Below are 12,779 nucleotides of genomic sequence, written 5' to 3' on the forward strand. Positions count from 1 at the left end.
AGAAACGAGGCTAACTTTTTTTTTCAAAATTTCGAAAAACATGGGCTATAACCCATCGTTTTTGTCATTTCGTCATTTTTTTCAAATCCTCAAAAATGATGAAAAACTGCGCGCTATAGTATGCCGTACGATATGGGCTATAGCCCATGGTCCAAAATGATGAGAAACGAGGATAACTTTTTTTTTCAAAATTTCAAAAAACATGGGCTATAACCCATCGTTTTTGTCATTTCGTCATTTTTTTCAAATCTTCAAAAATTATGAAAAACGGCGCGCTATAGTATGCCGTACGATATGGGCTATAGCCCACGGTCCAAAATGATGAGAAACGAGGCTAACTTTTTTTTTCAAAATTTCAAAAAACATGGGCTATAACCCATCGTTTTTGTCATTTCGTCATTTTTTTCAAATCCTCAAAAATGATGAAAAACTGCGCGCTATAGTATGCCGTACGATATAGGCTATAGCCCATGGTCCAAAATGATGAGAAACGAGGATAACTTTTTTTTTCAAAATTTCAAAAAACATGGGCTATAACCCATCGTTTTTGTCATTTCGTCATTTTTTTCAAATCTTCAAAAATGATGAAAAACGGCGCGCTATAGTATGCCGTACGATATGGGCTATAGCCCACGGTCCAAAATGATGAGAAACGAGGCTAACTTTATTATTCAAAATTTCAAAAAACATGGGCTATAACCCATCGTTTTTGTCATTTGTCATTTTTTTCAAATCTTCAAAAATGATGAAAAACGGCGCGCTATAGTATGCCGTACGATATGGGCTATAGCCCACGGTCCAAAATGATGAGAAACGAGGCTAATTTTTTTTCAAAATTTCAAAAAACATGGGCTATAACCCATCGTTTTTGTCATTTCGTCATTTTTTTCAAATCCTCAAAAATGATGAAAAACTGCGCGCTATAGTATGCCGTACGATATGGGCTATAGCCCACGGTCCAAAATGATGAGAAACGAGGCTAACTTTTTTTTTCAAAATTTCAAAAAACATGGGCTATAACCCATCGTTTTTGTCATTTCGTCATTTTTTTCAAATCTTCAAAAATGATTAAAAACGGCGCGCTATAGTATGCCGTACGATATGGGCTATAGCCCACGGTCCAAAATGATGAGAAACGAGGCTAACTTTTTTTTTCAAAATTTCGAAAAACATGGGCTATAACCCATCGTTTTTGTCATTTCGTCATTTTTTTCAAATCCTCAAAAATGATGAAAAACTGCGCGCTATAGTATGCCGTACGATATGGGCTATAGCCCATGGTCCAAAATGATGAGAAACGAGGATAACTTTTTTTTTCAAAATTTCAAAAAACATGGGCTATAACCCATCGTTTTTGTCATTTCGTCATTTTTTTCAAATCTTCAAAAATTATGAAAAACGGCGCGCTATAGTATGCCGTACGATATGGGCTATAGCCCACGGTCCAAAATGATGAGAAACGAGGCTAACTTTTTTTTTCAAAATTTCAAAAAACATGGGCTATAACCCATCGTTTTTGTCATTTCGTCATTTTTTTCAAATCCTCAAAAATGATGAAAAACTGCGCGCTATAGTATGCCGTACGATATAGGCTATAGCCCATGGTCCAAAATGATGAGAAACGAGGATAACTTTTTTTTTCAAAATTTCAAAAAACATGGGCTATAACCCATCGTTTTTGTCATTTCGTCATTTTTTTCAAATCTTCAAAAATGATGAAAAACGGCGCGCTATAGTATGCCGTACAATATGGGCTATAGCCCACGGTCCAAAATGATGAGAAACGAGGCTAACTTTTTTTTTCAAAATTTCAAAAAACATGGGCTATAACCCATCGTTTTTGTCATTTCGTCATTTTTTTAAAATCTTCAAAAATGATGAAAAACGGCGCGCTATAGTATGCCGTACGATATGGGCTATAGCCCACGGTCCAAAATGATGAGAAACGAGGCTAACTTTTTTTTCAAATTTTCAAAAAACATGGGCTATAACCCATCGTTTTTGTCATTTCGTCATTTTTTTCAAATCCTCAAAAATGATGAAAAACTGCGCGCTATAGTATGCCGTACGATATAGGCTATAGCCCATGGTCCAAAATGATGAGAAACGAGGATAACTTTTTTTTTCAAAATTTCAAAAAACATGGGCTATAACCCATCGTTTTTGTCATTTCGTCATTTTTTTCAAATCTTCAAAAATGATGAAAAACGGCGCGCTATAGTATGCCGTACGATATGGGCTATAGCCCACGGTCCAAAATGATGAGAAACGAGGCTAACTTTTTTTTTCAAAATTTCAAAAAACATGGGCTATAACCCATCGTTTTTGTCATTTTTTCATTTTTTTCAAATCCTCAAAAATGATGAAAAACGGTGCGCTATAGTATGCCGTACGATATGGGCTATAGCCCACGGTCCAAAATGATGAGAAACGAGGCTAACTTTTTTTTCAATTTTTCAAAAAACATGGGCTATAACCCATCGTTTTTGTCATTTCGTCATTTTTTTCAAATCCTCAAAAATGATGAAAAACTGCGCGCTATAGTATGCCGTACGATATAGGCTATAGCCCATGGTCCAAAATGATGAGAAACGAGGATAACTTTTTTTTTCAAAATTTCAAAAAACATGGGCTATAACCCATCGTTTTTGTCATTTCGTCATTTTTTTCAAATCTTCAAAAATGATGAAAAACGGCGCGCTATAGTATGCCGTACGATATGGGCTATAGCCCACGGTCCAAAATGATGAGAAACGAGGCTAACTTTTTTATTCAAAATTTCAAAAAACATGGGCTATAACCCATCGTTTTTGTCATTTGTCATTTTTTTCAAATCTTCAAAAATGATGAAAAACGGCGCGCTATAGTATGCCGTACGATATGGGCTATAGCCCACGTTCCAAAATGATGAGAAACGAGGCTAATTTTTTTTCAAAATTTCAAAAAACATGGGCTATAACCCATCGTTTTTGTCATTTCGTCATTTTTTTCAAATCCTCAAAAATGATGAAAAACTGCGCGCTATAGTATGCCGTACGATATGGGCTATAGCCCATGGTCCAAAATGATGAGAAACGAGGATAACTTTTTTTTTCAAAATTTCAAAAAACATGGGCTATAACCCATCGTTTTTGTCATTTCGTCATTTTTTTCAAATCTTCAAAAATGATGAAAAACGGCGCGCTATAGTATGCCGTACGATATGGGCTATAGCCCACGGTCCAAAATGATGAGAAACGAGGCTAACTTTTTTTTTCAAAATTTCGAAAAACATGGGCTATAACCCATCGTTTTTGTCATTTCGTCATTTTTTTCAAATCCTCAAAAATGATGAAAAACTGCGCGCTATAGTATGCCGTACGATATGGGCTATAGCCCATGGTCCAAAATGATGAGAAACGAGGATAACTTTTTTTTTCAAAATTTCAAAAAACATGGGCTATAACCCATCGTTTTTGTCATTTCGTCATTTTTTTCAAATCTTCAAAAATTATGAAAAACGGCGCGCTATAGTATGCCGTACGATATGGGCTATAGCCCACGGTCCAAAATGATGAGAAACGAGGCTAACTTTTTTTTTCAAAATTTCAAAAAACATGGGCTATAACCCATCGTTTTTGTCATTTCGTCATTTTTTTCAAATCCTCAAAAATGATGAAAAACTGCGCGCTATAGTATGCCGTACGATATAGGCTATAGCCCATGGTCCAAAATGATGAGAAACGAGGATAACTTTTTTTTTCAAAATTTCAAAAAACATGGGCTATAACCCATCGTTTTTGTCATTTCGTCATTTTTTTCAAATCTTCAAAAATGATGAAAAACGGCGCGCTATAGTATGCCGTACGATATGGGCTATAGCCCACGGTCCAAAATGATGAGAAACGAGGCTAACTTTATTATTCAAAATTTCAAAAAACATGGGCTATAACCCATCGTTTTTGTCATTTGTCATTTTTTTCAAATCTTCAAAAATGATGAAAAACGGCGCGCTATAGTATGCCGTACGATATGGGCTATAGCCCACGGTCCAAAATGATGAGAAACGAGGCTAATTTTTTTTCAAAATTTCAAAAAACATGGGCTATAACCCATCGTTTTTGTCATTTCGTCATTTTTTTCAAATCCTCAAAAATGATGAAAAACTGCGCGCTATAGTATGCCGTACGATATGGGCTATAGCCCACGGTCCAAAATGATGAGAAACGAGGCTAACTTTTTTTTTCAAAATTTCAAAAAACATGGGCTATAACCCATCGTTTTTGTCATTTCGTCATTTTTTTCAAATCTTCAAAAATGATTAAAAACGGCGCGCTATAGTATGCCGTACGATATGGGCTATAGCCCACGGTCCAAAATGATGAGAAACGAGGCTAACTTTTTTTTTCAAAATTTCGAAAAACATGGGCTATAACCCATCGTTTTTGTCATTTCGTCATTTTTTTCAAATCCTCAAAAATGATGAAAAACTGCGCGCTATAGTATGCCGTACGATATGGGCTATAGCCCATGGTCCAAAATGATGAGAAACGAGGATAACTTTTTTTTTCAAAATTTCAAAAAACATGGGCTATAACCCATCGTTTTTGTCATTTCGTCATTTTTTTCAAATCTTCAAAAATTATGAAAAACGGCGCGCTATAGTATGCCGTACGATATGGGCTATAGCCCACGGTCCAAAATGATGAGAAACGAGGCTAACTTTTTTTTTCAAAATTTCAAAAAACATGGGCTATAACCCATCGTTTTTGTCATTTCGTCATTTTTTTCAAATCCTCAAAAATGATGAAAAACTGCGCGCTATAGTATGCCGTACGATATAGGCTATAGCCCATGGTCCAAAATGATGAGAAACGAGGATAACTTTTTTTTTCAAAATTTCAAAAAACATGGGCTATAACCCATCGTTTTTGTCATTTCGTCATTTTTTTCAAATCTTCAAAAATGATGAAAAACGGCGCGCTATAGTATGCCGTACAATATGGGCTATAGCCCACGGTCCAAAATGATGAGAAACGAGGCTAACTTTTTTTTTCAAAATTTCAAAAAACATGGGCTATAACCCATCGTTTTTGTCATTTCGTCATTTTTTTCAAATCCTCAAAAATGATGAAAAACTGCGCGCTATAGTATGCCGTACGATATAGGCTATAGCCCATGGTCCAAAATGATGAGAAACGAGGATAACTTTTTTTTTCAAAATTTCAAAAAACATGGGCTATAACCCATCGTTTTTGTCATTTCGTCATTTTTTTCAAATCTTCAAAAATGATGAAAAACGGCGCGCTATAGTATGCCGTACGATATGGGCTATAGCCCACGGTCCAAAATGATGAGAAACGAGGCTAACTTTTTTATTCAAAATTTCAAAAAACATGGGCTATAACCCATCGTTTTTGTCATTTGTCATTTTTTTTAAATCTTCAAAAATGATGAAAAACGGCGCGCTATAGTATGCCGTACGATATGGGCTATAGCCCACGGTCCAAAATGATGAGAAACGAGGCAATTTTTTTTTCAAAATTTCAAAAAACATGGGCTATAACCCATCGTTTTTGTCATTTCGTCATTTTTTTCAAATCCTCAAAAATGATGAAAAACTGCGCGCTATAGTATGCCGTACGATATGGGCTATAGCCCACGGTCCAAAATGATGAGAAACGAGGCTAACTTTTTTTTTCAAAATTTCAAAAAACATGGGCTATAACCCATCGTTTTTGTCATTTCGTCATTTTTTTCAAATCTTCAAAAATGATTAAAAACGGCGCGCTATAGTATGCCGTACGATATGGGCTATAGCCCACGGTCCAAAATGATGAGAAACGAGGCTAACTTTTTTTTTCAAAATTTCGAAAAACATGGGCTATAACCCATCGTTTTTGTCATTTCGTCATTTTTTTCAAATCCTCAAAAATGATGAAAAACTGCGCGCTATAGTATGCCGTACGATATGGGCTATAGCCCATGGTCCAAAATGATGAGAAACGAGGATAACTTTTTTTTTCAAAATTTCAAAAAACATGGGCTATAACCCATCGTTTTTGTCATTTCGTCATTTTTTTCAAATCTTCAAAAATGATGAAAAACGGCGCGCTATAGTATGCCGTACGATATGGGCTATAGCCCACGGTCCAAAATGATGAGAAACGAGGCTAACTTTTTTTTTCAAAATTTCAAAAAACATGGGCTATAACCCATCGTTTTTGTCATTTCGTCATTTTTTTCAAATCCTCAAAAATGATGAAAAACTGCGCGCTATAGTATGCCGTACGATATAGGCTATAGCCCATGGTCCAAAATGATGAGAAACGAGGATAACTTTTTTTTTCAAAATTTCAAAAAACATGGGCTATAACCCATCGTTTTTGTCATTTGTCATTTTTTTCAAATCTTCAAAAATGATGAAAAACGGCGCGCTATAGTATGCCGTACGATATGGGCTATAGCCCACGGTCCAAAATGATGAGAAACGAGGCTAACTTTTTTTTTCAAAATTTCAAAAAACATGGGCTATAACCCATCGTTTTTGTCATTTCGTCATTTTTTTCAAATCTTCAAAAATGATGAAAAACTGCGCGCTATAGTATGCCGTACGATATGGGCTATAGCCCACGGTCCAAAATGATGAGAAACGAGGCTAACTTTTTTTTTCAAAATTTCAAAAAACATGGGCTATAACCCATCGTTTTTGTCATTTCGTCATTTTTTTCAAATCTTCAAAAATGATGAAAAACGGCGCGCTATAGTATGCCGTACGATATGGGCTATAGCCCACGGTCCAAAATGATGAGAAACGAGGCTAACTTTTTTTTTCAAAATTTCAAAAAACATGGGCTATAACCCATCGTTTTTGTCATTTTTTCATTTTTTTCAAATCCTCAAAAATGATGAAAAACGGTGCGCTATAGTATGCCGTACGATATGGGCTATAGCCCACGGTCCAAAAGGATGAGAAACGAGGCTAACTTTTTTTTCAAATTTTCAAAAAACATGGGCTATAACCCATCGTTTTTGTCATTTCGTCATTTTTTTCAAATCCTCAAAAATGATGAAAAACTGCGCGCTATAGTATGCCGTACGATATAGGCTATAGCCCATGGTCCAAAATGATGAGAAACGAGGATAACTTTTTTTTTCAAAATTTCAAAAAACATGGGCTATAACCCATCGTTTTTGTCATTTCGTCATTTTTTTCAAATCCTCAAAAATGATGAAAAACGGCGCGCTATAGTATGCCGTACGATATGGGCTATAGCCCACGGTCCAAAATGATGAGAAACGAGGCTAACTTTTTTATTCAAAATTTCAAAAAACATGGGCTATAACCCATCGTTTTTGTCATTTCGTCATTTTTTTCAAATCTTCAAAAATGATGAAAAACGGCGCGCTATAGTATGCCGTACGATATGGGCTATAGCCCACGGTCCAAAATGATGAGAAACGAGGCTAATTTTTTTTCAAAATTTCAAAAAACATGGGCTATAACCCATCGTTTTTGTCATTTCGTCATTTTTTTCAAATCCTCAAAAATGATGAAAAACTGCGCGCTATAGTATGCCGTACGATATGGGCTATAGCCCACGGTCCAAAATGATGAGAAACGAGGCTAACTTTTTTTTTCAAAATTTCAAAAAACATGGGCTATAACCCATCGTTTTTGTCATTTCGTCATTTTTTTAAAATCTTCAAAAATGATGAAAAACGGCGCGCTATAGTATGCCGTACGATATGGGCTATAGCCCACGGTCCAAAATGATGAGAAACGAGGCTAACTTTTTTTTCAAATTTTCAAAAAACATGGGCTATAACCCATCGTTTTTGTCATTTCGTCATTTTTTTCAAATCCTCAAAAATGATGAAAAACTGCGCGCTATAGTATGCCGTACGATATAGGCTATAGCCCATGGTCCAAAATGATGAGAAACGAGGATAACTTTTTTTTTCAAAATTTCAAAAAACATGGGCTATAACCCATCGTTTTTGTCATTTCGTCATTTTTTTCAAATCTTCAAAAATGATGAAAAACGGCGCGCTATAGTATGCCGTACGATATGGGCTATAGCCCACGGTCCAAAATGATGAGAAACGAGGCTAACTTTTTTTTTCAAAATTTCAAAAAACATGGGCTATAACCCATCGTTTTTGTCATTTTTTCATTTTTTTCAAATCCTCAAAAATGATGAAAAACGGTGCGCTATAGTATGCCGTACGATATGGGCTATAGCCCACGGTCCAAAATGATGAGAAACGAGGCTAACTTTTTTTTCAATTTTTCAAAAAACATGGGCTATAACCCATCGTTTTTGTCATTTCGTCATTTTTTTCAAATCCTCAAAAATGATGAAAAACTGCGCGCTATAGTATGCCGTACGATATAGGCTATAGCCCATGGTCCAAAATGATGAGAAACGAGGATAACTTTTTTTTTCAAAATTTCAAAAAACATGGGCTATAACCCATCGTTTTTGTCATTTCGTCATTTTTTTCAAATCTTCAAAAATGATGAAAAACGGCGCGCTATAGTATGCCGTACGATATGGGCTATAGCCCACGGTCCAAAATGATGAGAAACGAGGCTAACTTTTTTATTCAAAATTTCAAAAAACATGGGCTATAACCCATCGTTTTTGTCATTTGTCATTTTTTTCAAATCTTCAAAAATGATGAAAAACGGCGCGCTATAGTATGCCGTACGATATGGGCTATAGCCCACGGTCCAAAATGATGAGAAACGAGGCTAATTTTTTTTCAAAATTTCAAAAAACATGGGCTATAACCCATCGTTTTTGTCATTTCGTCATTTTTTTCAAATCCTCAAAAATGATGAAAAACTGCGCGCTATAGTATGCCGTACGATATGGGCTATAGCCCACGGTCCAAAATGATGAGAAACGAGGCTAACTTTTTTTTTCAAAATTTCGAAAAACATGGGCTATAACCCATCGTTTTTGTCATTTCGTCATTTTTTTCAAATCCTCAAAAATGATGAAAAACTGCGCGCTATAGTATGCCGTACGATATGGGCTATAGCCCATGGTCCAAAATGATGAGAAACGAGGATAACTTTTTTTTTCAAAATTTCAAAAAACATGGGCTATAACCCATCGTTTTTGTCATTTCGTCATTTTTTTCAAATCTTCAAAAATTATGAAAAACGGCGCGCTATAGTATGCCGTACGATATGGGCTATAGCCCACGGTCCAAAATGATGAGAAACGAGGCTAACTTTTTTTTTCAAAATTTCAAAAAACATGGGCTATAACCCATCGTTTTTGTCATTTCGTCATTTTTTTCAAATCCTCAAAAATGATGAAAAACTGCGCGCTATAGTATGCCGTACGATATAGGCTATAGCCCATGGTCCAAAATGATGAGAAACGAGGATAACTTTTTTTTTCAAAATTTCAAAAAACATGGGCTATAACCCATCGTTTTTGTCATCTCGTCATTTTTTTCAAATCTTCAAAAATGATGAAAAACGGCGCGCTATAGTATGCCGTACAATATGGGCTATAGCCCACGGTCCAAAATGATGAGAAACGAGGCTAACTTTTTTTTTCAAAATTTCAAAAAACATGGGCTATAACCCATCGTTTTTGTCATTTTTTCATTTTTTTCAAATCCTCAAAAATGATGAAAAACGGTGCGCTATAGTATGCCGTACGATATGGGCTATAGCCCACGGTCCAAAATGATGAGAAACGAGGCTAACTTTTTTTTCAAATTTTCAAAAAACATGGGCTATAACCCATCGTTTTTGTCATTTCGTCATTTTTTTCAAATCCTCAAAAATGATGAAAAACTGCGCGCTATAGTATGCCGTACGATATAGGCTATAGCCCATGGTCCAAAATGATGAGAAACGAGGATAACTTTTTTTTTCAAAATTTCAAAAAACATGGGCTATAACCCATCGTTTTTGTCATTTCGTCATTTTTTTCAAATCTTCAAAAATGATGAAAAACGGCGCGCTATAGTATGCCGTACGATATGGGCTATAGCCCACGGTCCAAAATGATGAGAAACGAGGCTAACTTTTTTATTCAAAATTTCAAAAAACATGGGCTATAACCCATCGTTTTTGTCATTTGTCATTTTTTTCAAATCTTCAAAAATGATGAAAAACGGCGCGCTATAGTATGCCGTACGATATAGGCTATAGCCCATGGTCCAAAATGATGAGAAACGAGGATAACTTTTTTTTTCAAAATTTCAAAAAACATGGGCTATAACCCATCGTTTTTGTCATTTGTCATTTTTTTCAAATCTTCAAAAATGATGAAAAACGGCGCGCTATAGTATGCCGTACGATATGGGCTATAGCCCACGGTCCAAAATGATGAGAAACGAGGCTAACTTTTTTATTCAAAATTTCAAAAAACATGGGCTATAACCCATCGTTTTTGTCATTTGTCATTTTTTTCAAATCTTCAAAAATGATGAAAAACGGCGCGCTATAGTATGCCGTACGATATGGGCTATAGCCCACGGTCCAAAATGATGAGAAACGAGGCTAACTTTTTTTTTCAAAATTTCGAAAAACATGGGCTATAACCCATCGTTTTTGTCATTTCGTCATTTTTTTCAAATCCTCAAAAATGATGAAAAACTGCGCGCTATAGTATGCCGTACGATATGGGCTATAGCCCATGGTCCAAAATGATGAGAAACGAGGATAACTTTTTTTTTCAAAATTTCAAAAAACATGGGCTATAACCCATCGTTTTTGTCATTTCGTCATTTTTTTCAAATCTTCAAAAATTATGAAAAACGGCGCGCTATAGTATGCCGTACGATATGGGCTATAGCCCACGGTCCAAAATGATGAGAAACGAGGCTAACTTTTTTTTTCAAAATTTCAAAAAACATGGGCTATAACCCATCGTTTTTGTCATTTCGTCATTTTTTTCAAATCCTCAAAAATGATGAAAAACTGCGCGCTATAGTATGCCGTACGATATAGGCTATAGCCCATGGTCCAAAATGATGAGAAACGAGGATAACTTTTTTTTTCAAAATTTCAAAAAACATGGGCTATAACCCATCGTTTTTGTCATTTCGTCATTTTTTTCAAATCTTCAAAAATGATGAAAAACGGCGCGCTATAGTATGCCGTACAATATGGGCTATAGCCCACGGTCCAAAATGATGAGAAACGAGGCTAACTTTTTTTTTCAAAATTTCAAAAAACATGGGCTATAACCCATCGTTTTTGTCATTTTTTCATTTTTTTCAAATCCTCAAAAATGATGAAAAACGGTGCGCTATAGTATGCCGTACGATATGGGCTATAGCCCACGGTCCAAAATGATGAGAAACGAGGCTAACTTTTTTTTCAAATTTTCAAAAAACATGGGCTATAACCCATCGTTTTTGTCATTTCGTCATTTTTTTCAAATCCTCAAAAATGATGAAAAACTGCGCGCTATAGTATGCCGTACGATATAGGCTATAGCCCATGGTCCAAAATGATGAGAAACGAGGATAACTTTTTTTTTCAAAATTTCAAAAAACATGGGCTATAACCCATCGTTTTTGTCATTTCGTCATTTTTTTAAAATCTTCAAAAATGATGAAAAACGGCGCGCTATAGTATGCCGTACGATATGGGCTATAGCCCACGGTCCAAAATGATGAGAAACGAGGCTAACTTTTTTATTCAAAATTTCAAAAAACATGGGCTATAACCCATCGTTTTTGTCATTTGTCATTTTTTTCAAATCTTCAAAAATGATGAAAAACGGCGCGCTATAGTATGCCGTACGATATAGGCTATAGCCCATGGTCCAAAATGATGAGAAACGAGGATAACTTTTTTTTTCAAAATTTCAAAAAACATGGGCTATAACCCATCGTTTTTGTCATTTGTCATTTTTTTCAAATCTTCAAAAATGATGAAAAACGGCGCGCTATAGTATGCCGTACGATATGGGCTATAGCCCACGGTCCAAAATGATGAGAAACGAGGCTAACTTTTTTATTCAAAATTTCAAAAAACATGGGCTATAACCCATCGTTTTTGTCATTTGTCATTTTTTTCAAATCTTCAAAAATGATGAAAAACGGCGCGCTATAGTATGCCGTACGATATGGGCTATAGCCCACGGTCCAAAATGATGAGAAACGAGGCTAATTTTTTTTCAAAATTTCAAAAAACATGGGCTATAACCCATCGTTTTTGTCATTTCGTCATTTTTTTCAAATCCTCAAAAATGATGAAAAACTGCGCGCTATAGTATGCCGTACGATATGGGCTATAGCCCACGGTCCAAAATGATGAGAAACGAGGCTAACTTTTTTTTTCAAAATTTCAAAAAACATGGGCTATAACCCATCGTTTTTGTCATTTCGTCATTTTTTTCAAATCTTCAAAAATGATTAAAAACGGCGCGCTATAGTATGCCGTACGATATGGGCTATAGCCCACGGTCCAAAATGATGAGAAACGAGGCTAACTTTTTTTTTCAAAATTTCGAAAAACATGGGCTATAACCCATCGTTTTTGTCATTTCGTCATTTTTTTCAAATCCTCAAAAATGATGAAAAACTGCGCGCTATAGTATGCCGTACGATATGGGCTATAGCCCATGGTCCAAAATGATGAGAAACGAGGATAACTTTTTTTTTCAAAATTTCAAAAAACATGGGCTATAACCCATCGTTTTTGTCATTTCGTCATTTTTTTCAAATCTTCAAAAATTATGAAAAACGGCGCGCTATAGTATGCCGTACGATATGGGCTATAGCCCACGGTCCAAAATGATGAGAAACGAGGCTAA

This window comes from Protomyctophum bolini (genome assembly GCF_963924005.1).
Source record: "Protomyctophum bolini genome assembly, chromosome: 17".
NCBI lineage: Eukaryota > Metazoa > Chordata > Actinopteri > Myctophiformes > Myctophidae > Protomyctophum > Protomyctophum bolini.